This window comes from Stegodyphus dumicola, chromosome 9, assembly GCF_044657685.1.
Source record: "Stegodyphus dumicola isolate Sdum_Otavi_A_Nest chromosome 9, ASM4465768v1".
Classification (NCBI taxonomy): domain Eukaryota; kingdom Metazoa; phylum Arthropoda; class Arachnida; order Araneae; family Eresidae; genus Stegodyphus; species Stegodyphus dumicola.
The window spans coordinates 78,969,506-78,997,263 of record NC_140776.1 but is presented as its reverse complement, the minus strand read 5'-3'; positions in this window follow the sequence as shown (position 1 = coordinate 78,997,263).

The following is a 27,758-nucleotide window of genomic DNA, read 5'->3' as shown; positions in this document are numbered from 1 at the left end:
CTAAACAATTGTATTTTTATTAAATTAATATTTTGAGAAAATGTATGTTATGTAATAATTGTTACTAAGTTTAAGTATGAAACACACCCACAAAAAATTTTTACATGTTTTTTTTTTAATTTATTTTATTACAGTTTCCTTTTGTAAAGCACAAGTGTTCCATCACTTTTGTGAGACACTGTATTATCAAAGAACTCATATTATCAAGTGCGATTACGATTGCAAACACTACGTATGATAATAATGAGGTAAAAGTTACACAGCGATCCGTATTCGCTCGAAAAACATCAAAGCTCGGTGTCCATGTACACATCCATCTACTTCCACCTTAAAAATATCAGAGAATTGCACAACCTCGGCATAGCGCACTACCTTGACTATGCCCATGTACACATCGATCTATTTTTACTTAAAAAACATCCTTTTGCCCATGTACACATCAATCTATTTTCACTTAAAAAAACATCCTAGAATTGCACAAACTAGGCACCGCGCACTACATTGGCTTTGCCCATGTACACATCGATCTATTTTCACTTAAAAAAACATCCTAGAATTGCACAAACTGGGGCACCGCGCACTACATTGGCTTTGCCCATGTACACATCGATCTATTTTCACTTAAAAAACATTCTAGAATTGCACAAACTAGGCACCGCGCACAACCTCGGCATTGCGCACTATATTGGCTTTGCCCATGTACACATCGATCTATTTTCACTTAAAAAAATATCCTAGAATTTCACAAACTGGGCACCTCGCACAACCTCGGCATTGCACAGTACATTGGCTCTGTCCATGTACACATCGATCTATTTCCACTTAAAAAGATATCCTAGAATTGCACCAACTGGGCACCGCGCACAACCTCGGCATTGCGCACTACATTGGCTCTGCCCATGTACACATAGATCTATTTCCACTTAAAAAATATCATAGAATTGCACAAACTAGGCACCGCGCACAACCTTGGCATTGCGCACTACATTGGCTCTGCCCATGTACACATCGATCTATTTTCACTTCAAAAACATCCTGGAATTTCACAAACTAGGCACCGCGCACAACCTCGGCATTGCTCACTGCATTGGCTTTGCCCATGTATATAGCGATCTCTTTTCACTTAAAAATCAGAAATTGAATAAACTCTGCATTGCTCATATACTAAGAAATCTGCTTTCACTTAAAAGAAATCGGAGAATTGCAGAAATTCGCGCATAAACAACTCCATTGATTCGCATTGTAAAAAAAAAAAAAAAAAATCTAGAAAAATTGAGCTTACTACAGGCGAATCAAGATCCTAGCCTAATTGATTTCTCAGCCGTACATTTCTTGCAAATACTACTGTTTACGTACCTCGTATTAGAATGGCGCCGACATGGATGACTCAGTTTCGACTTTGATTATACTTAATAAATTCAGTCACTCTCGGTCTATTTCAACCAAACTGAATACATTTAATAATATAACATTCACACTTAAACATTTAGTAATAATTCAGGAGTACACATAAGCATAAAATAAGAATTGCAACAGTTACAAGCCAGCTACGCTTTTAGCGACCGAATCCTACGAGCGACAAATCTCAAAAGCGTGTTGCCAACGCAGGGCAACGAAAAGGTAGAATTTAATTCGACAGGCGTGGAAGTGAACAACTACCATTCGATGACTTTTTCTGACTAACTAACCAGCATGGTATCTTAATTTTTCACAGAAAACGTTATCCTTCAATAATGGACAATCCATCAAAAATCCTCTAAAAAGTTCATGCTCTATTGTTAATTCATACATAAAATATCTGTTTCCAAAATTTTACGCTTGTTTGAAAACTCCCACCTTAAATTTTCCTTTATAATCTCCTGATACTTAATTAAAACATCACTAACAGCAGTTTTAGAGCAAGCAATAACTAAACGTAAAAATATCACCTCAAGTAGCCAAAAAAATATATACAAAATAGTATTCACGGTATCTGAGCTTTAAACAATTCGCCAATAACAGTGTTACGAATTGTGTATTTAGATATTAATTTTAGTAGAATTCTAATTTAAAATGTATTTCCTCCTGCAACGCAGCGTGAGACAAATTTTAAGAGAAATCTAAACCGGAAAAGTAAGAATACAGGGCACGTGCATTAAACTTTGAGTAAACGGATATGTCGGTAATTTGTATTGAAATTGAATAAATGTAACTGACTACTAAATTAGCTGTAACCGTAATTCCATCCTCTTGTTTACATTGCGTTTGGCGAATAGTACGGGTCATTTATCGCCGCTCTTGGCGATATTTTTTTTGTTTAAAATTCCGGGTGGGCTATACTAAAGCTGTGCCCTTACTTCTGTAACTTCGTTGCATAATTTGTTGAACACTGGAAGTTTGGCATTTGTTTTCTTAAATAAAAAAATTACTTTCTCGAGAATGATAGCGATGCATGAGCACTTGCCATACATTAAGCAAGTTTGAACTTTTTAATTTATAGTAAGTATTATAAAAGTCTTCAAAAAATATTCTTTTTCTCTCATACGTCTGTTAATTTTACTCCCCAAAATGCTTAATCTTATTTAATTATCCAAATAAAAGTTTTCTCCTTTATACCAAAATAAAGGCTATCTTTAATTCCATGAAACATTTTAAAAACTCTTAACATATAAACTATGCAACTGTTTTTAAAAACACTTAACAGATAAACTACGCAACTGTTTTTAAAAACTATTAACAGATAAACTATGCAACTGTTTTTAAAAACTCTTAACAGATAAACTATGCAACTTTTTTTAAAAACTCTTAACAGATACTACAACAATTTTATTTCACTAAAACAGAAGTAACCCTTACACTTTCTTTTACATACACTCATGTCCATAAATTAAGGATAATTCGGAGACACGCGGAAATCGAACTATAAAATAAATATATCACCTGTAAAATCACTACACACATCTTCAAGAATCATATGCAAATTTCAGGAAGTAACCATATGACACCGATGGTACGTCACAATGACGAGAGTGTAAGAGAGTGATATATAAGGAATACAAGAAAAGAAGTAAAATTGTTCGCAGGCGCTTTATAAGCATTTCAGTGCAATAACCGAATAGTTATGACACAAAGGACGCATTTGGATGATTTTTTACGTGGTAGAATTATCGGCCGTCTGGAACGTGGTCGTACCCAACTGGAAGTAGCAGACGAACTTGGAATTGCTCAGAGTGTCATCTTCAGGCTTTGGCAACGATTCCAAGATGATGGTAATGTGAGTAGACTTTACAGCACAGGTCGCTCCAGAGTTACAACGCCGAATGAGGACCGGTATTTGGCAGTTACTGCCAAAAGAAACAGGCGGAGCATAGCCTCAGACCTGTCTCGTCAGCTCTCTTCAGCCACTGGTACGACAATTTCAAGGCAGACCTTGTACAGACGCTTAGGGTAGATTGGTCTATATGCTCATAGACCTGTCAGATGCGTTTCACTTACTGCAACTCACTGTCGCCTGCGGTTAGCCTGGAGTAGAGAGCATGCATTGTGGACACCACAACAGTGGGCTTGTGTGAGGATTTCCGACGAGTCCAGGTTTAGCTTGCAGTCTGATTCTCGTCATCCATAAACACAAATTGTGCGCCATGGGCGCACAATATGTGTTTATGGATGACAACGCCCGTCCTCACCGTGCAAACATCGTAAGCGAATGCCTTAAATCGGAGGATATCACCCGTATGGACTGGCCAGCATTCTCACTGGACTTGAATCCAGTAGAGCACGTGTGGGATATGCTTGGCCGAGGAGTTGCAACCCGTCAACCTCCTCCTACATGTCTACTGGAACTTCGGAGAGCATTGCTTTTTGAGTGACGTAATATCCCCCAAGAGCAGATCGATAATTTGATACTCAGCATGCCTAGGCGTTGTACGGACTGTATTGCATCGTCTGGGAGACATACAATGTATTAACAATCATACCAACCATGTAATATTGGTTTTTTGTAAATAGTTTTTTTTAATTTGCTCCAGGGAGAAAAAATCGCTAATTTTGTTAATAATATCAAACATATAGCATGTTTTTTTGTTCTTTACCTTTTGTTTAATAAATAAGTTTTACAAAAAAGTCAAATTTGTTTTGCTTCTAACTCTTCCTTTGCCTGATTTTGCATTATCCTTAATTTATGGACATGAGTATATCTAAAACGTTCTCAATGAGTTCCTCTTTATAGATACGCTAGATACCTTTGCGATAATTCACTTCGTCTATGTTCTGTATACGTCACTGACCAGAACCACAACATCGTTGATAAGGTTGCGAAGATACAGCAGATTAGTAGAGATTGAAGACACAGAATTTCCATAAAAGAAATAGATAATTAGTTCAGTTATTATTTACTTGTTTTACAAAAGTAAGTAATAACTCAATAAACAATGACTCCACATTAACTTCTTAGACACGCACGTCCTATCCACTTTATTTACTTACATCTGTGTTGTACATTTTGGTTCAGAAGTTTCGCAAATGGTATCTACATTTGTGGCAGGATATGAGTGAAATACGCTCGCAAATGATTTCGGTGATGGTATCTGTGATAGCGAGTCGAACAATTAAAAAAGATAATCATCACTGTTTTCATTCAACTGTGGAATCATTCAGCATTCTATCATACCTAAATAAATTATGTTAGTGCTCACAGATGCCACGTTAGTTAACTGGAAACATTAAGCTACTGTTAAACACGAAGGAAAAATTCAAATTTTTGGTATCATCTTTAATAAGCGAGACAGTCGCCAGTAGAAAATTAAGTTTACTTTCCGATATCTACAATTTTTTTACACTTTAGTGTGACATTCTGTCATAAATTTAGTGCAATCTGTGAGCCTAATATTAAAATGTAAAGACAATGTGGCATCTATCGGGGTCGATGGCATTAAAAATAATATTTCATGATTTTCTGTTGTTAGGATTCATCTACACCAATCAAAATTGCTATTGAATTATCATTTTCCAAGGTAATTGTTTTTAATTTTCAAGGATAATTTTATAACATAATATATCTTTAATAGCCAAAACATGATTTACCACGTAAATTCACAAAGAAATACGAGGAACAATTCTTGAGGTTCTTTTTCACAAAGCAAGAGTCTTTGAGAAAATTAAAAGAAGTACAAAAAAGTGTTAATACTGTGTAACAAAGAACTGCATTTGTTAAAACATTCTTTTTGCAGTCATGGTCTATTACCGCTGTCTTTGCACGCGTAAGATGTTTGCTTTCTACCTTTTTCTTCTGTAGAAAGGTGCGAAATGTTTTTCTTTTGATCTTTTGAGCAATTTTTTAATGTGAAGCTTTTCATTTATAAGATAAATGCATTATTTTGTTTTCATAGATACAGCAAATAATCGTAACAAGGCTTTAGATGTGTGAGATGCTGGCAAAAGAGTAGTTACAAAAACGATCATAATATATACTTAAATGCCCAGACAATGCTAACAAATGGCTTCTTGCAAATGCGTGTAACATTATAAATCATTTAATAAACAAACGAAACCGTTGGCTCTTGCACACTGCTGGCGAGAGAAAACGTTTTAATAAGTTTATATCTATTTTAGTCTAAGAAAATTTTGTTTTATGTTATGTTTATTTGTTACGAATTTTTAAATGTTGTGCAGAATAATGAATAACCTTGTACATCTAAATTACTAGCATTTAAATTGTTTTGTGATTTACAGATTCAAAAATTCGTCAAATATAATACCAGAATTTTAATGATACAGTAGAATTCTAAATGTTGGGACTAACGTGCATATCAACCGTTTGAAATTCGCTTCTATCTGAAAACGACGTACCTGTGTACTTAAACTATTAATAATTACTTTTCTCTTATTTAAACAAAACTTAAACTATTTAGAGCATAAAAATACTTTTATTTCTGTTTTGAAAGAAATAAAAACACGCTTTTATGGACAAAATTAAGCAATGACATTATCTTTTGTTATCTAATCACACAACAGATTGCTATTATAATATTTTTTAAAAATTTATATAGAACATAAGACTTGTAAGGAATGTGTTAATTTTATTAACAGCTAAATTTTGAGTTAAACTTCCTTTCCTATCGCTTCTTAATTTCAACTTAACACTTCCGGCCAGAACGTAGTTTTAGAATCACGTCTGAATGCTAATGAGGAAGAGCGGTATTTAACCGCGAAGTTCTACTGTCTTAGTGAGAGAGATACCAGATATTCTGGTCAGCGCACCATTTTAGGCTACTCTATCGTAAGCAATTACGCTGGGCCGTACTTTAGGCCCTTGATAGCTTCTCAGTCAATTAGCGTTAAGGGGCCAAATCTGTTAGAATTTTGATACCTTCGGCTATATCTCTATAGTTAAGATTAGTTTGGTTTAATTCTTAGTTTCTTAAGTTAAAGCCCGAGTGTCAGCTTTATTTTACTACTCCATGATGGAGTTCTGTTAAATCTTATTTGAATAATAAAGACTGTTTTAACCCTTTCCAAGTTTATTCACCGTCTCACGAACTCAAGCGATTATTCGTTTACTAGTTCTTAAGAGTCTTCACTTTTAACTGTAGCTTAGAATTACACAGTGGGGAATCCTACAGACTAAATAAATTTCCATTGTTTTTACTGTTCTAAAATCATACAAAGAAAACACTTTTATTGGCATTAAACGGAGCAATTTACTTATTTCTTTTTCAACTCTTAGAAAAAATATTTAAAGCGGTAATCTATAAGCTGAGATTGCCATAATATTTAAAGTAATCTGGATTTGCATTTCCATTAAAATCCATCGGTTCATTGCTCATGATAGAGGCATAAGTAAAATATAGAACGCTTTTTTTAACACTGAAAAAAAATGCGGCAGCCATCTCTTCGGCTTCATTTCAATGAAACCAAAAAGTTGGTTGCTTGATTATCAGAGTTTAAAAAAAAATAAACCAAAGAATTAAGTGAGCCACTGAGAAGATCAGTACTGGCTCTTACCATGTCAGATCCAGCTATGAATCTAACAAAAGGAATGGTTTGACTACAGGAACCAAGAATTAAGAACACTATCTTCAACAAAGAATTTGGAACGTACAAGAACATATTCAGCAGCCATCCATCAAACTGAACCGAAACGTAGAAGGTAATCGAACATTTTATATTGTCACTGTTTCTATATAAATATATAAAGCATATAACTTTTTTGTGCAAAATGAAATGCATATGCTAGCGCATAAGCGCGCATCAATTCGCATAAGTTTTGTGCGAATAATATGACTCGACAGAGCATATAGGAAAGGTATTATCCTAAGTTAACTGTTAGTAAAACTTATATCATAAATGTCACAATAAAAGTACGAAAAATAAATTAAAAAGTTCATTCTGTTTCATGTTAGAAGAATAAAAGTTCCATCGGAATAACTGATGTTCTAGAATTCGGATAATTAAAATTCTTCGACTGCAGGATGAAACACATCTGAGTTGGACAGGAGCCGACTCAGATGTGCTCTCAGGATGAAACAAGCTGAAACTTGGTTTCTGAGGAATTACAAAATAACGCATGTTACAGTTCCGCCTCGAGCTCCTTTCCTGTGCGTTTCGATCCGGCCAATAAAAAGTTAAGTAATGAAATGCTGCCTATTTGCTTATCTTTTACATTTATCAAATTTCTAAAAAGAACATGAAGACTTTCGTGAAATAGCTTCTGAAGAAGACAAGAGTTGCTTGTCATAAATACTGGTATTTTTGAAATTTTTAATGAATTTTTTTTACAGGAAAAGGCTTTCGAAATATTCCTAGGTTTCCATGAATACTAATCACAATCCAGAGGACATTTGGCGCCGAGTAAAGCACGTCGCGTAATTTCTCTGTCGAGTAATTTCTTTGTTTTTAAGCTCTTTTAGCAAGAAATGTTTCCCGAGAGACAGAATTAATCGTTCTCTAGCGTCAAAATCGCGTGCTATTAGAAATTTCTCATTAAGAATCAGATCTGGAAAAAACTTTCCGCTATTAAGTTCGTTCCTCCTTTTGCGGAGGAAAAATTAATTATGTTTCTTTTCGTGTTATCTTATTCTTTCGAAATATATAATCAACTTCCATTCTATTTAAAGAAACTGACATTATGCTGTTCTTATGAAATGTAAAGTAGAGATTAATATTGTCTACTCGTGGTATTTTATTATGATTTTTAGGAAAAATAATTTTATGCAATTTCATGCCTGGAAGTCTTCCTTTTTTAACTTAGTATGTCAAAAGCGGCCGTTTTTTAAAGTAATATTCCATATACCTGGAAGCGATATTGTTTTATCAATATCTTTCGTTTTATAATATTCATATCACGTAAGATATTCTCAATTGTACCATAACTTTGGTTATCCAGAAATTAAATCAACCGGCTTTGTTTTTCTATTTTCATGGCTAAGCAAGATTAAGGATTCTTGCTAATTAATCTATTTAGTTTTAAATTTGAGTTTTAAATGTTTCGTTGATTTAAATGTTATAAAAGTAAAATAGCATAGTATACATTTTTAAGAAATTATTTAACTTATTTTGATAAATGACACAGTCGTACAAACTGATTTAATTGTATTTGAAAGCTCTAGACTGACGTATAATATTAAAAGAAGAATTGCCTATTATAACAATCAAAAGACAGTTACGCATTTTGCGTTTGACATGCATTTTGCGCTTTTACTTAGACTTGTTGTTCCTCTATATGCATAACAAATGATGTTTTAGTAAGGTTATAATAAATAAAAATCTATAAGTGAAAACAATTTACTAATAAAATTATATTATGAAAAAAGCACATGACAAAGAACAAATGTTAAAGAAATTAACCTTGAGCAAACGAAAAGAATAATTGTGATTAGAGTAACTTTCCAGGGCTATAATTTCCCTCTGAAGCTGAAGTTAAAGAAACCTTCAGCTGAGAAAACGGAAATGTTGATAGAGAAACTTGTGCTTTTATGAGATCCACAGAGAAAATGTAAGAATGTCCTAGCTAGATTATTAAACCTTAGATTCTTTGAAGAATCGAATAATATTTAAATTAAAATGACCAACCAATGTACGAGTGTCTTATAAAACGTTCAAACCGTGTTTTCCGTTTCCAATGATCTGTCTCTAATTACGTATGTTTTGATGTGTCAATATTGATGTTAACCCTTATCGACCGCACGGAGAGAACTAAACATTTTTGATTTTTCAATGTTGATGTTAACTCGTCGAGCGCACAGAAAGAAATAAAATGTTTCACCACTGAATGATCTCTCTCAGATTGCTTTCGATTACTCTTATTTTCGAAAACATTGCTTATAAACGTAAACAACGATAAGCTGAATTTATCCGTAGTGATTTAATATTCAAACATCAAGGTATTTTCATTTTCTTACGCACATATGCATATTTTTGAACATAATCTTTTTCTTTTGTTTGCAATATTATTGTAAGAACCAAATCATTAAAATAAAATGTGTTATTGATGTTCGTTTTAAGTTTCTTTTTCTTCTACGGAATAAGAAAATACTTATTATTTTTGGCATACCACCAGCTGCATCTATACGTCCAGTTACACGTCTTGAGATTCCTGTTAACAAGGGTTTACTGTAGTAGGCTGACGGTATTTCTCATATATTTATGTCTAGTGCTCGTTATGGTAAAACTCTGAAACAAAAGAAGTTTAATAAATTTCCTTTGTCTTTTAAGATAATAACGTATTCAAATTCCCACTCTTTGATATCTGAGAGATAAATGAAATACATAAGAAACAAAAGCCGATAATTTATAGCTGAACGTTAAAAACTTACTGCATAAATTTTTGTGTATACTATTTTGAGCTTTCTTTGCTTAAATACCTTGACGTAAATTCAGGTATATGAAGAAGAATTACTTAGCGGAAAAAATGAATGGAAGCTACTGCCAAAGTTCTTACTCAGATGTGCATTTATGAATGTTAAAATCGTAGTACGAAAGTAATGAAAAATATCTCATGTTCTTTGCTTGAGATTTTTGTGCACTGACTCTGTTCAAGTAGTATTTCTTCCTCTTGCCAGTGAAATAAAAATGTCATTCTCTCTCTATCCCAGATAGTGTTACAAAAAATATGCATTTTGTTTCTTCTTCTTTTTCGAAACTTGGATCTTGAGCAAGAAAGAGTCGAAAACTATGCATATTAACTCACTTTTATACGGATACGATGACTATAGCCCCGTTCACATGCAACGCTCCTTCGCACAGCTGCCGTTAGCAAGAGGAGAAAAAGGAGACATGAAAGAGTTTCGTTTTTAGGACCCGTTCAGAAGACCACCGTCTACCTTCCCTTTACACCTAAGCCTCTGTGAACAATCACGTCTCCGAACTGACCGATTTCTATTATTGTTTACACATTTTTAAAGTTGTTTACTGTTGTTAATTATGTAATCTGTACTTTCGCAACTGGTACCTGAACTTTCCTAATGGTTCCTGAAAAATATATGCTTTTTACTTATTATTATTATTATTTTATAAGCTGTTATTTAGTTCACGCTTGGTGCTTGTCGCTATGGTTAAAAGAAGATTGCCATGGATTTTTAAACTGCTTCCCGATAAGATATAGAACTCAAACTTTGCACATACACTGCTTGTGGATGTGGTGTCACGCTTTTAATTTTTAGAGGATTAGATTTTTTTCAAATGTAAAGTTGAAATGATTTTTTGCAAATATTAACAAATAAACGGAGAATCTCAGTATATTATAGTTTGCATCATAACACACTGTGGAGGAAAAAAAATTAAATGAAAGTTTTAGCGTAATTTTTTAAAAAAATATTTTAGAATTTTTGAAAATCATTCATTGAAAATATGACTTTTTGACGCCCATTAATTTTAAAATCTCGTATCTAAAAATATATCGGTTACAAACTTCCGACATTTTCACAGCTTATAAAACAAACTTTTCGCATTAAAAATTGATAAAGAAAATTAATTGTATGAATTTTACTTTATTAAACGATATGCAGTGAAGCAGAATGGGAAATATTGGTTCTTCTTGGGCATCAATTCGAAACACCTGTTTCAAAGTAATAATCTCATTATACCACACTATTTTTATGACATTATTTATACTATATAAGTTGTTATTGTTGCCAGTTGTTAGTTCAGGGTGAGGTCGGAGATATTTCTGAGTTAACTTTAAGATACGTTTTGCATTGTGTTGTGTTTAATGTTCTTATTAGATTGAAGTATAACTACTGATTATACTTAGTGATATTCTAAACACTTGTACGAGTATTTCTGTGGAAACTTCTAGAACTTTGAAGTGTTTCTGTTGATAAAATAAATTTCGTTAAACTATCATCGGATTTGAGAGCAATGACAATCATTTACGAACTATTATCAATCTATTACGAACCCGTACGCATGCAACAATATTATAATTAATTAATGTATTAAAATTGTTTTGAATGTGTTTTAAAAAACAAAAACAGGTAAAGAAAAATTCTGCTTGCGTTTTATGATTTTTTTGCAATTTTTCTGGCCAGATAAGGTTTTAAAAAAAGGTTTGTAATTTATGTTTATATTTACCAATTGAATAAATAGCACTAGGTTTGATTTATAAATATATATATATATTGAAATTCAGTAATAAAATTTTAAAGAAATTTGAAATGATTTAATGTCTATTTAGACAATTTGTATGCTTTAAACTGCAAATGCAAAATGAGAAACCTTTTTCATTTTTTCAATAAATCCTTTTACTTAAGTCCTAAAACATATACAGGTATGGCCTAAATTATTTATTATTTTTACTGCTTATTTAAGATTATATACTTTATAGAAACAAGGATGGGTTTTGGAAAATACTGAAAAGAAAAATTATTTGAAATGAAAATGTGACTGAGATCATATTTGTTTCAAAGATTTAAGATAAAAGTATATTTTTATTTTTTTCTCAGAAGCTAATTCATTAATTTCAAAATCATTTATTGAAGTTATTAAAAACATTCTAATAAATACAGTAAAAAAACTGGGGGGAGACATTGAAAATTGTAGGAGAAGAAAGACATTTTAATTGTAAAATTTTTCTTCAAAAATTTTAATTAAAAAAATTACTAGCAAAAACTTTTTTTCAGCTTCAAATTATTTTGTCTTACAAAACCATTAATTAATATTCATGAAAAGGTAGATGAAAATGCTTAAATAAAAAAAAATCATTCAAAAGGTACCGAGCCTCTTGTCGCGTTGAAGCCGATATGCACTTGTCTTAACTTTAGTTGTAATTTGAACGATATTTCTGGAATACCCAGCATCAGATAAACTAGTCTGTATCTATCTGTAATTTCCGTACCTTGTACAGTTCTGTATAATTTTTTTAGGGGGGGATGCTATAACATCCCCAGACATCTATCAGCGCGATTGTTTCGCTGACAGCGAGCAGTAACTAAAATTAAGTGAACCGCCAAAATCGCGCAGTATACTATACTCATGTCCATAAATTAAGGATAATGCAAAATTAGGCAAAGGAAGAGTTAGAAGAAAAACAAATTTGACTTATTTGTAAAGCTTATTTATTAAACAAAAGGTAAAGAGCAAAAAAAGATGCTATATGTTTGATATTATTAACAAAATTAGCGATTTTTTCTCCCTGGAGCAAATTACGAAAAAAAAAAACTATTTACAAAAAAACAATACAATAAATGTTTGATATGATTGTTAATACATTGTATGTCTCCCAGACAATGCAATACAGTCCGTACAACGTCTAGGCATGCTGAGTATCAAATTATCGATCTGATCTTGGGGGATATTATACCACTCAAAAAGCAATGCCCTCCGAAGTTCCGGTAGACATGTAGAAGGAGGTTGACGGGCTGCAACTCATCGGCCAAGCATGTCCCACACGTGCTCTACTGGATTCAAGTCCGGTGAGAATGCTGGCCAGTCCATACGGGTGATATCCTCCGATTGAAGGCATTCGCTTACGATGTTCGCACGGTGAGGACGGGCGTTGTCATTCATCAACACAAATTGTGCGCCCATGGCGCCCCGAAACAAACGTATATGTTGTTCCATAATGACGTCCCGATAGATTTGGCTTGTCATGGTTCCAATTTGAACTTGCAGGTCAGTTCTGGAACCCAGAATAATTCCATCCCAAACGAACACTCCTGCACCACCGTAACGGTGTCGTTCAATGATGTTTTCTTGGTGGTAACGTGTACCTGGAACTCTCCATATAAAAGTCCGGCGAGAATCAGACTGCAAGCTAAACCTGGACTCGTCGGAAAACCTCACACAAGCCCACTGTTGCGGTGTCCACAATGCATGCTCTACTCCAGGCTAACCGCAGGCGACAGTGAGTTGCAGTATGTGGAACGCATCTGACAGGTCTACGAGCATATAAACCAATCTACCCTAAGCGTCTGTACACGGTCTGCCTTGAAATTGTCGCACCAGTGGCTGAAGAGAGTTGACGAGACAGGTCTAAGGTCTCCTCCTGTTTCTTTTGGCAGTAACTGCCAAATACCGATCGTCATTCGGCGTTGTAACTCTGGGGCGACCTGTGCTGTAACGTCTATTCACATTACCATCATCTTGGAATCGTTGCCAAAGCCTGAAGATGACACTCTGGGCAATTCCAAGTTCGTCTGATACTTCCAGTTGGGTACGCCCACATTCCAGACGGCCGATAATTCTACCACGTAAACTCATCCAAATGCGTCCTTTGTGTCATAACTATTCGGTTATTGCACTGAAATGCTTATAAAGCGCCTGCGAACAATTTTACTTCTTTTCCTGTATTCCTTATATATCACTGTCTTACACTCTCGTCATTGTGACGTACCATCGGTGTTATCTGCTTACTTCCTGAAATTTGCATATGATTCTTAAAGATGTGTGTAGTGATTTTACAGGTGATATATTTATTTTAGAGTTCTATTTCCACGTGACTTCGAATTATCCTTAATTTATGGACATGAGTGTAGTACGGGAAATCTTCCCATTTGCCCTGCTCCCGAGAGGTAGGAGCAGTCTAGCAAATTCTACTTCCAATTCGGAGAAGCAGTTAATGCTTGTTTGCCATGTGAATGGGACACGTTGGAAGAACCGCTTTTTCCCGCCGGTCAAATGTGCTCTTATGAACGGGGCTTATGAATCGTTATTGCAAACGTTAAAAGTACGGCAAAAATATGTGTTTTACATTTCACCATTTTTATTTGAATTAAAATTAAACGCATTCCATTTTTTTACAAAAGTATTAATTTAGTTTTTTCGCTGTCTCCTTTATGAAAAAAGTTAAGCGAATTAAGACGGGAAGGCATTTTCATTTATTTATTAAATCAGAAGTTAAACGTATCAACGATAGAATTCACCAACAATATTCTTCATTTACAGAAAGAAAATACGTACAGAAGAATTAAAAATAAAAGTTAAAAAATACAAATTAATATTAACAAAATATGTTGGATGCATCTGACAGAAAATGTGCTTTCTCTTTTCCAATGCCAAGCAATGGAATTTTATAGCCTTCTTTACTTTACTTCTTTACATTACTTTGGTCGACATATCTTTACTTACTCGTGCAGAAAGTAAGCGCGTAATGTATAAAAGTGAACAACAGCTATTCGAAAAGAAAGCAAAGGCAACAAAATTACTTCGATGAGTGCAACAAGAGTTAGAAGATCGATTTTAATTGAACAGCACTGTTTACATTTCGTGAAATTTTGGCTAGGCCGAAATAGACTTTTAATGTACAAAAAATATTTTTACTTGCTTTATCTTCTTTTTTTCCCTCGGTTTTCTCTAAAAGTTCACATAAAATATCCCACATTCATACTAAAAGCAACCTCAGTAAATGAGTAATATTAATATAGAAATTACACTATTTCATTTTATTGCACGATTAAAATGAGTCAAACCAATAAGAAGATTGTAAATGCCCAATAGCTCTCTGAAGATAACATCTTTTGAAAACATATTTTTCTGCAAAATCAACGCAAACCGTAGTTTCAATTTTTTTAAAATTTAAAGTCAAAAGTAATGGTTTATTGCAAATAATGCTTTAAAATAAGTCATACTCTCGGAATCCTTACGAAACAGCTCCTTTAAGGAATATTACACTTTCTTCAAAAATTTATTCACCTCTTGTCGAAATGTTCAGGTTTTTCCACTTCTGTCTTTGAACTTATGATGTTTAGCCGAAATGTGGAGTTATTCAATAGTAAAAGTTTTGTGCCACTCCTTCATTTAATTGACAATTAGGATGACCTGGCATCTGGATTACATATAACTGAACTGTCGCTCGCACTATAAAATGAAAAATAAAAAAATTGTTGTGTTAACTTAGATAATCCATAACACAACAAAGGGAGTCCTTACTGTCTTGGCATCATAATAAGAAGATTCGTGTTGCTTTCAGACATATGTAGAGCCTTCGACGTTTGTTTCTGTGAGGCACACTTGTGTTTCTACTTATGAACGGCAAAAATATATGTGCGTAAAAAACATATTTTTTCCGTACTACTATGAATTCAGTTAACAATAATGAGGCTGTATATCCCCCTGTATATCTCCAAATTCTCCATACAATCTTCTGCATTAACACAGTTTAGCATCATGGGTAGACGAGTACAGGAAACTCAATGACGTAGTGCATTCAAACGGCATAGCATCGAAAGATGCATACTAATATGCAGGAACAAAAATTTTACTTAGAAATTTTTAGTAAAAATAAAATTTCAAATACGGGTTAATGAAAAACAAATTTAACAGTGCAGTTTTGTAAAAATCTTCTGTACTTGTTACGAAGATGAAAAAGTAATTAAGTGCAATTAAGTAACTTTTAACATTTAAAACACAACGAAAGACATGCAACATTATATAAAATATTTTTAAATACATCAAATTAAAGACTCCAGCTAGCACTTTACATCAAGATACACAAGTTTCTTAGAAGTTATTACCATTTTCGTTCACATTTCCTCATATTAGTCTCTCAGACTGAAATCGAATTCTTTCTCAACTAACTGAAAAATTAACATAAACCATTGCAATATAAATTACGATCATCTTGTTCCTTAAACCAGTGGAATAGCCTGACTTGAGACAGCATTCAAAAAGGTCTAGCAACTAGTGCTTCTAGATACAAAATAAAACTGAACCTTAGTAAGAAAAAATTAAATTTCCACTTTTTTTGTTTTGTTCTTTTGAGATCCTGGATTCTCTTCGACATTAAGTCGCACCATGTGGGATGTACGTCAGCTTGTTGAACCCAGAACGTTTGACACGGCTGATTCTTGCCGGCTTCTGATATATCTCATATATGTCTTCTGCCTCTTTCATGATTTTTTTTTATAAATACATTTTCTGCATTTGGGCCCTGTACACTACAGGCGGCTTATAAAATCCATGCGCATAGTAGAAGTAGTAACAGAAGCTGTAAGGTTTATGTTTTTGAATACTTCACTGTATGATGCTTCTGAGGCAGGTTGGCAGGACTCAATAGGCTTTGCAATACACTCAAAATCGGCATATACAACAAAAGGAATGTATAACGAATTTTGCTCATTTTTAAATCTGAGCCATCTGGCATTTCGATTCTGACAGCTTTTATAATAAATCATTGAGTAATAAGAAACGAAAGTACTTGATACAAATGAAATGAATAGACGAATGATTAAAATTTTATTGGGAAGCCATAAGTGTTAGTTTTACAATTAATTTTTAATAAAAGTTTAAACTTTATACTGCGCTCAGAATTTTTTTGAAATGATAATAAGAATAATTGTAATGAAAAATAAAATCAAAAATTTAGAAATAAGAATATCCAGTTCAAATATAACATAATAATAAGCATTAATAGAAAAGTAATGATAAGTAAAGTAAAATATTAAGAAGAAATAAATATAAAATGCAAAATAATAACATATAAAATTTACCAAAAACATAAAAGTAAGTATTAATAAACAAATAATTAAAAATAAAATAGCAATAAAAGCAATATTATAAAGAGATAGTAAAAAAAGTATTAATTGCAAAAATATATACATAAAAAATTAGCAATTAACCTATGGTTATTAATTTTTGCGTAAAATGTGCAGTTTAGTCACAATCAAGCCGCTTCCTTGGCTTCCCACTTTTATTAAATTTTAATAAATTTTTATAAAACCACTTTTTATTAAATAAACATAAAATCGATGACTTCAAATTTTTAGTGAGTCACAGGTCAGTCAATGAGATCATCACTTAGTCAGTCACTTGTCAGTCAATGTTCAATTTTTCTATTTAGATACTGGTCAGTCAAAGAGTTCGTCACTTAGTCAGTCACTGGTCAGTAAATGTACAATTTTTAGTCAGTCACTAGTTGGTCAATGAGATCGTCTCGTAATCAGTCAGTGATAAGTCAATGTGGTCAATGAGATCGTCTCGTAGTCAGTCAGTGATAAGTCAATGTCCAATTTTTAGCGAGTCACTGGTCAGTCAACGTGATCGTCACATAGTCAGTCACTGGTCAGTCAATGTTCAATTTATATTCAGTCACTGGTCATCCAATGAGATCGCCACTTAATCAGTTACTACACAGTCAATAAGATCGTCACTTAGTCAGTCACTGGTCAGTCAATGTCCTATTTTTAGTCAGTCACTGCTCAGTCAATGAGATCGTTACTTAGTCGGTCACTAATCAGTCAATGTCCAATTTTTATACCAGTCACTGGTCAGGCAATGAAATCGTCCATTAGTGAGTCACTCGTCATTCAATGTGCAATTTGTAGTCAGTCACTGGTCAGTGAATGAGATCATCACTTAGTCAGTCACTAGTGAGACAATCTCCAATTTTTAATCAGTCACTGGTGAGTCAATGTCCTATTTTTATTCAGTCACTGATCAGTCAATGTCCAATTTTTTGTCAGTCAATGAGATTGGTGTGATGGCGAACAAATTTATGACGAATTTAAACTGATATTATGTAAATTTATCTCTGATCTTGATATGATGCTTTAAATTGTTATGTTTACTTTTAACTTTTTTAAAGCAAAAATATTTCAGTAATCTTTTTCTTAGGTTTGAAATTCTGGAACGCCTGCTAGGAACCGATGAAGGATGTTGAGTATACTCGTTATCAACGTAGATAACAGCGACGGAATCAACGACGACATCAATAAGACGTTCTTGAAAATCTTGAATTGGTTTGACTTCTATTTTGTCTACTTGATCCACTTTGCCATTCATTTCCAATTCATTATTTGTGTTTATGAGATTACCAAAATCGATGTCTCCTTGTGCTCCAAGATCGTTATGCAATACTATGCATTCAGCATCCAATGATTTAATAGAGGCATTCAAACTGAGTTCTTCCTGGTTCAAGATGGTTATAGTGCTATCATGCCTGTTTGATTATTTGAGTTATCAGCTTTTGAAAAATAAAAAAAATTTTCTGTTTCATGATGGAGGTAATTAAATTGACTTTCATTACTGATATTGTGGACATCAGTAGGATTATTATCGAAAACTTTGGCAGAAAGTTCGATGAAGTCAGTGTTATTATCAATATGCATATTAAGAAGATTATTATCAAACGCTTCGTTAAAAACTTCGAGGAGATTGATGTCACTGTCTTTATCCACATCAAAGGAATCATCATTAAATTCATTAATATCAGCATATGAATCAAGGAAATCTATATTGTGTATCTTCGTTTCAGCATTAAAGTTGTGTTCATTACGGTCAATGTTTTCATCGTTACGTTTCCGAGTTTTCTCTTCTCTTCGAGGAAACAAAAAGAAAGCAGTTGCAAAACAAATAAGTATGCCCAATAGGCTGTCGATAAATGGCGTTGGTATAAATACGTAACACAATACTGTCAGAAAAAAGAACTCCATTTCTAAAAATTGCCCGAATTCGATTTCAGCAGTAAAAATAACAAATTTCAGCAAATAAGCTCCACGTGTAAAATCTTAGCACCACTAGATTTGATATCTCTAATGATTATGAATTATAAGCATTGTTAAAAATGTATACATTAACTTTGTTGTAATTCAACAAAAGCCTAAAACAATTGTTGGTAACTTCATTGTTACAAACGTTATTAAATGCATTATCTGAATATGTAACAATGAAAGTTCTTCTGATATATAGCTCTACTCATAATAAAAGGAAGGTTCTGTGTGTGTATCTTTCGTTCACGCTGCGTGTAAGCTAATAGACACAGGGCTACGAATTTGGTACATTGGTGTAACTAAACAAGAGAGGGTGCACCTCGAAGCGATGTTTTAAAATTCGAAAGAGATTTTTATTGATTTATTTTTTATTTTTATTTTTATTTTTATTTATTGATTTTTTTGATGATGTCGCATAAAATCGATAATTCTTTCTCATTATACCAGCAATAATGGTAGGCATCCATCGCTGCTGTTGTATCACTGCTTTCCATTGTTGATGATATCAGCACTTTTGCCACTCGGAAAAATGAGGGCGAAAATTAGCGTTTTAAAAGTTTTTGATTAACATCTCAGATTTTTGCTTTTTTTGCATAAAAGTAGAAGCAGAAAATTGGACAAAAGAACAAACGCTAAACTAAAACCGCCATACACATTGAAATAAATATTTCTCTTTTGGGGAGTTCTCGTGATACAAAATATAAACGTAATCCTTATATACTGGGTGGCCATCTGAAGTGTAGCGTCAGAGAGCCTAACTACGTTCATTCAACCTTTAGAACATATTCACAATGCTTAACTCTTTTGTTTCAGTCATACCAATAAGTTAAAATTTTAACATTACTACATTTTCATTTCTAACATATCACAGTACTTCTTAACTTTTAAGATAACAGTTCACATTGTACATAAGAACATATTAACATGCCGTTCATTTTACGCATTTCAAAACATACATTAGTAGCACAATGTTCGTTAACTTCTATTTCTTCAAAGCGAGTGCTAGTTCTTTTATATTTAAATACTACATTTCAAAAGTCCTTCAGACTAAAATTTCTTTTCTTGATAGAATTTTTTAAATAAAATTTTATACAATATTTTTACAATTTTCTTAAGGTACCTTCCTCATAGATTACAAAAGCCTTTACAATACTCAAGTATTTACACATTACTATTATACAATAATTTTAAATTACTCGCGAGGAACTGAAAAACATAGTGACAAAATAGGTAAAACTCATTTCTCGCCTTTTTGACGATAAAGGTAGGCCTCACATGAGGTAAAACTTCTTAAATTCTGCCACTTTCAGTAAGAACGAAAAATTAACTTAAAGTTTCAAAGTAATATAAAGTTTTACTTATCTTTGTGATAATCAGACATCCGTTTAGCCGCCCAGTCCTGGAAAATGGCGAAGACTATTGTCTGGTTAATCCTCCGTCTTGTGAGGGTTCGCCCTTCAGTTCCTTCATCAATGCGGTTTCGTTTTGGCATGCTTGATGACCCTTGAAGAACTTCTTAACTTCTGATTATACACCCGGACGCTTGATGGCAGCTGTTCTTGGAGGTATCGGGACAACTCTCTCCCGTTGTTGCCTGGTTTTTCAAGCGTTTGTTGCTTTCTTGCATCTGCAGCTGGTTTTCCTTGGTCGATTCGCGGACATTTGCGGCGTAGAATCCTATCCGATGGTTCCCTCTTTCGTTTTGGAGCAGTGTTATGGTTGCGGCCATTTCTCCTGGCTCTCTTTGCATTACTAGAACTTTTCCCTTCTTCATGTCGTGCCCTCTCTTTTCTGGTCGGTGGAACGGCTTCTTTTTCTTGTTACCTTCAGTTTTCCAACGAGAGAACTTTATTTTCGGGTAGACCTCTCTACTCATGACTGGCCCTGGTGATTGTCGTTGTGCCACCTCTGGAGATTGTGCCTGCCGTACCGGATCCTGAAAAAGATATTTAAATATTTGCATTTTATTACGATTTTAGAATGGTTTGACTTGATCAATATTTGCCGTGCACGTTTCACAATTCTTGGCTTTTAACACCACTACAGCCTGAGTTACTTTCTCTATCACATAAGTTCCTTCAAATCGTGGATAGATATTTTATCTTCTGCTGCTGAAGAAAGTGAATGCTTAATTTTTAATACTTCATCTCCTACCTTATAAGTTACTCCACGTCTTTTCATGTCATAATACAACTTCTGTTTTCTTTGTGCTACTTCAGCTTTCTTCTTTGCTTCTTTAATTAATTTTTCGATATCGCACATTTGAAATTCAGGGGTTCTTTTTTGAACATAAAATAATCTATCTAACGGCGTTATAATCTTTCTGTCTAAAAATAAATCAGCAGGAATTTTGCCCGTCGGGTCATGTTTGGCGGTCCTAAGGGCGAAAGCTAATTCATTGACATAGTTATCCCAGCTTTTATGAAAATTTTTAACATAACTACGAATAATTTTCACTATATTTCTATTGACCCGTTCCGCTATATTTAATTGCGGCCGATACGGGACCATTTTTAAATGACGTATGCCCACTTTTTCGTACATGTCTTCAAATATGTTACTTACAAACTGGGGACCATTATCCGACATAACTTTTAGGGGCGCCACGTATTTTAAAATATATTTGTTTAAAATAGAATCAGTAATTAATTTCGCAGAGGCTCGTTTTAAGGGAACAATTTCGGTCCACTTACTAAAATGGTCAACCATAACAAGGAGATAACGACTTTTATTTAACTGAATTTTCGGGAAAGTGCCCAATAAATCGATGCCAAATATTTCATTTGGAAACTCTGATCTAATGCTATTTAGAAACCCGGCCGGGAGGAAATTAACATAATTAACTGCTTGGCATGTTGGGCAGGACTGGACATACGCCCTTGTTAACTTTTGCAGCTCAGGAAAATAAACTACTTCGCGTACGCGTTGGATGGTTTTTCGAATACCAGTATGAGATGCCAAAGGCCAATCACGCAGTTCCTGCACTATATTTAATCTAAGACTAGCTGGGATAACAGATCGAAATTCATTGTTGGAATTTCTAGTTTTTTTTTTTTTTTTTTTTTTTTTTTTTTTTTTTTTTTTTTTTTTTGTATAAAATAATAGACCATCTATTAGTTCGTAATGGAACGCCCTAGTTCCTATCGCCATAATATCTTGGTGGCTAAAATTTTCAGGATCTTTTAAATAATCATATTTTTTTTTTAAATTCCAAATCTTTACCCAGTTCTGTTATTACAGGGTCTCGGGAATGTATCGTATATGCTGCGAGCATTGCCACCTTTACAGTATTACCTTCTTCATCTATTTTTATTCTGGATAGGGCATCTGCTACGATATTTTTCTTTCCGGGGGTGTGTTTAATTAGCAAATTGTACTCCTGTAACTTGAGTGCCCATCTTATTAACCTTGGGGATAAGTTTTTCCCTGAGTATAATCTAGTTACCGCCGCATGATCAGAATACACTGTTACTGGCGCACTTCCAAAATAGATTCGGAACTTCTGCACTGCTAACAGAACTGCAAGTGCCTCTCTCTCAGTCGCGGAATAATTTGTTTGAGTTTCGTTTAAAGTTCTACTAAAAATGCCATGGGCTGCTGATTTTGAGAAAGTACTGCTCCTACAACATAATATGAAGCATCCGCTAAAATTTCTAAATTCTCGTTGTTCTCAGGAAATTTCAAAACAGGGGCTTGTCTTAACGCTTGTTTTAATTTTTCAAAAGCACTATTGGCTTTGGTCGTCCACCAGAATCTTGCATTTTTCCTTTTAAATTTTAACAGTGGTTCAGCAATAGTTGCAAAGGTTTTTATAAAGGACCTAGAATATGAACAAAATCCTAGAAAAGAAGACAGCTTCTTCGCCGTATTTGGCGGCGGATACTTTTGAATAGCGATTATTTTTGATTCGTCCGTCTCGATTCCTTTCTGAGATATTTTGCATCCTAAGTATTTTAATTCAGAGGCTGCAAATTTACACTTTTCAACATTAACTTTTAGACCGGGCTCATTTAATAATGAAAACACCTCTCTCAAATATTTTATATGTTGATCTAAATTATCACTAGTAATAATGATATCGTCTACAATGTTGCATGATTCATACAGTTTTCAAGAATGAAACTTTGAATTTTATAATAAATCATTAGTGAATAATAAGAAACGAAAATACTTGATACAAATGAAGTGAATAGACGAATGATTAAAATTTTATTGGGAAGCCAAAAGTGTTAATTTTACAATTAATTTTTAATAAAAGTCTAAACTTTATAACGCGTTAAAAAATTTAAAAATATAATAATAATAAGAAAAATTATAATGAAAAATAAAATCAAGTTTTAGAAATAAGAAAATCCAATTAAAAATAAGATAATAATAAGCATTAATAAAAAAGTAATGATTGATAAGTAAAGCAAAATATTAAGAAGAAATAAATATAAAATGTAAAAACATAACATATAAAAATTACCAAAAACATAAAAGTAAGTGTTAATAAACAAATAATTAAAAATAAAATAGCATTAACCCTCTCGCTGCTCATCCCGTTACTTCCACGGGCAACGTAGAAGTAGCAAAATTTGCGCAACCCGAGATTTCCGCGGGGATGAATTTTTACTGTCTATTTAACCGTGCAACCCTCTCTTTCCTAGTTCAAGGTTTCCTTTCGTCTTTTCTGTGATGTTTAATTGTTTATTTAGATGTGAGCTAACAGATGGTATTAGTTGTCCACATTTCTGCCAAATATACAATAATAGGTAATGTAGCATTTTGCGCGCGCTTTTCAGAATTCAAAGATGTGATATAACCTATATTCCTTACGATATTTTCGACACTGATATTAGTTTTGACTCTGATTTCAAGTATATTGAAGAGATTCATAGCGAAACTGATGAGAACATCTCGGATTCCTCTGCAGATAATGATGAATCTGAAAATTCAGTTTCTTTTGAAAATGTTGGACAGCGGTGCAAAACGTATATGCAAAATATTACATTACGCAAATATTTTCATTAGTATATATATGTTTTACCTTTGTATCTTATAAAATAACCCATAATTTAACCAATATTAATTTTCAGAATTTTCCTTTTATATCATTATTCTTCAATTTCTGTATTCTGACAACCTTTTTCTATGATATAATTCTATACTGAAACAAAATTTTTTACAAAAAATTTTTGTACATTTTAATTTAAAAATTAATGTAGATTTGAAATATGTAATAAAAAATTACGCAATTTTTTAACCTGTTTTGATAAAAATCGTACTCACTGAGAGGTTTAAAAAAGCAATATAATAAAGAGATATTAAAAAAGTATTAACCGCAAAAATATATACATAAAAAATTTATCAGTCAGTCACCAGTTAGTCAATGTTCAATTTCTAGTCAGTCACTGGTCAGTCAATGAGTTCGTCACTTAGTGAGTCACTGGTCAGTAAAAGCACAATTTTCAGTCAGTCACTAGTCGGTCAATGAGATCGTCACTTAGTCAGTCACTGTCCAATTTTTCGTGAGTCACTGCTCAGTCAACGTGATCGTCACTTTGTCAGTCACTGGTCAGTCAATGTTCAATTTATATTCAGTCACTGGTCATCCAATGAGATCGCCACTTAGTCAGTCACTGGTCAGTCAGTGTCCTATTTTTAGTCAGTAGTTGGTCAGTCAATAAGATCGTCAAATACTTAATCAGTGGTCAGTCAATGTCTATTTTTCAGTCTATGGTCATCCAATGAGATTGTCACTTAGTCAGCCACTGCTCAGTCAATGAAATCGTCACTTAGTCGGTCACTGCTCAGTCAATGAAATCGTCACTTAGTCGGTCACTAATCAATCAATGTCCAATTTCTAGACCAGATTTCCAGACCAATTTCTAGTCAGGCAATGAGGTCGTCCATTAGTCAGTCACCGGCCAGTCAATGTTCAATTGGTAGTCAGTCACAGATCAGTGAATGAGATCATCACTTGTCAGTCACTGATCAGATAATGTTCAATTTTTAATCAGTCACTGGTAAGTCAATGTTCTATTTTTAGTCAGTCACTTGTCAGTCAATGAAATTGGTGTCATGGCGAACAAATTTATGACGAATTTAAATTGATATTACCTAAATTTATCTCTAATCTTCATATGATGCTTAAAACTGATATGTTTACTTTTAACTTTTTTAAAGCGAAAATATTTCAGTAATGTTTTTCTTAGGTTTGAAATTCTGGAACGCCTGCTAGGAACCGATGAAGGATGTTGAGTATACTCGTCATCAACGTAGATAACAGTGACGGAATCAACGACAACCTCAACAAGGTGTTCTTGAAAATCTTGAATTGGTTTCAGTTCTATTCTGTCTACTTGATCCACTTTGCCATTCATTTCTGTTTTATTGTTTGTGTTAATGAGATTACCAAAAATCAATGTATCCTTGTGCTCCAAAATTGTTATGCGATACTATGCATTCAGCTTTCAATGATTTAATAGAGGCATTCAAACTCAGTTCTTCCTGGTTCAAGATGTTTATGCAGCTATTTATGTCTGAATGGTTACCTGAGTTAACACCTTTTGGAAAATCAAAATATTTTGTGTTTCATGATGGAGGTAATTAAATTGGTTTTCATCACTTATATTGTGGGCATTAGTAGGATTATTATCGAAATCTTTGGGAGAAAGGTCGATGATGTCAGTGTTATTATCAATATGCACATTAAGCAGATTATTATCAAAAGCTTTGTTAGAAACTTCGAGGTGATCGGTGTCACTGCCTATATCGACATCAAAGGAATCATCATTAAATTCATGAATATCAAGGAAATCTATATTATGTACCTTCTTTTCGGCATTAAAGTTGTGTTCATTACGGTTAATGGTGTTTTCATCGTTACGTTTCCGAGTTTTCTCTTTTCTTCGAGGAAACAAAAAGGAGGGAGTCTAAAAAACAAATAAGTATGCCCAATAGTGTAACAGCTTTAAATATTATTAAAATCAGTGCTTTGACAGAGGAATTTTTGGAGCGTTTCGGCATTAAACATGTAAGAAGCTCTGTGTATCATCCGCCGAGTAATCCCGTTGAGCTATTCCATAGAATGCAAAAAAGGGTGTTAAGAGTCGTATGTATAGGAGCGACTTCGGATTGGGAGAATTATCTACCATCAGTTCTTTTTGCTTTCAGAACAGTCACACACGAAAGCACTGGTTTTACACCAGCAGAATTAGTTCATGGCAAATACCTACGAACGCCAGTCACTTTACTTTATGAGCAGTGGCTAGAACCGATTGAAGAAAGTAATAATGTTGTCAGTTACGTTTTCGAACTTATTAATCGAATGAAGAAATGCCAAGAACTTGCCGTGGAAAACATGAAAGAAGCTCAACAACGGAGGAAAACATGGTTCGATCGAAACGCAGTGAAAAGAGAATTTGCTAGAGGAGATTTACTTCTTGTTTTATTAACGAATCGTCAAAGTAAACTAGAAGTACAATGGAAAGGACCTGGAAAAATAGAGCAGAAAATTTCAGAAACCAATTATATTGTAAGTTTCGAGGAACAAAATGAGCCGAATCAAGTATATCACATTAACATGCTTAAACCATTTTACAAAAGACCAGAAATGATTAATATGATAACTGAAGTGGAAGGAGACTTAGAAATGGACATTCCTCATTTACCTTCCAATCCAAATATATTAAATTTCTCCGACATCATAGAGGAGAATGAACTCGAGAAAAGGTTGAAACCCGAGCAAATAGAAGATTTACGAAAGATTTTATGGAAATATTCTGGTTGTTTTTCAAATAATCCTGGACTAACAAACTTAGTTTGTCACGATAATGAGCTATTAAATAACGAACCAATACAAATAAAGCCATATAAACTGTCACCCCGGCAGACTGAAATTCTCAAAAAGGAAATCCAGAAAATGCTCGATCTTAAAATTATAGAGCCGGGAGAATCGGACTATACATCTCCCATGATTTTGATAGAATCTTCATCAAAGAATCCTCGGCCTTGTATTGATTACCGTAAACTCAATGCTGTTACTAAAACTGAATACGATCCTTTGCCTAATATTGAAGAACATATCGAAACTGTAGCAAAACAAAAATATATATCCCTATTAGATTTATCTAAAGGCTACTCGCAAATTCCGTTAACAGAAAGAGCCCAAAGATATGCAACATCTGTAACTAGTTTTGGAAGTTTCAGGCCTCTACGTTTACCCTTTGGATTAAAAAATGCCCCATATTTTTTAGCAAAGTTATGACTAAAATACTGGATGGATGCGAAGGCTTCGCTGTACTATACCTGGATGACATTGCCATTTACTCAGAAAACTGGGAAGAACACCTTAAAAACTTAACTTCTGTTCTAGAGAGAATACAGAAAGCAAACTTACGACTAAAACCATCAAAACGTAAATTTGCACAAGATCAAGTGAGATACCTAGGCCATATTGTGGAACAAGGACAACGAACCCCGGATGAAGTAAAGATCCTGGCTGTAAAGGAGTATCCTACACTTAAAACCAAAACAGAAGTACGTGCTTTCTCAGGACTAGTAGGGTATTATCGCCAGTACATACCGAGATTTTCGGAAATTGCTTCACCCCTCACGGACGATTTGAAGGGGGGTAACAAAAAATGAAATATACAATGGTCTGAAATATGTGACAAAGCTTTTAAAAATTTAAAAGAGTTGCTATGCAAGAAACCAATTCTGTATGCTCCCGACTTTGATAAAAGGTTTATTATACAAACCGATGCCTCAGACAATGGCATGGGTATAGTACTATGCCAATTAGATGACAAACAACGTGAACTTCCTATCTTGTATGTAAGCAAAAAATTTACTAAGTTTGAAAAGAATTATTGT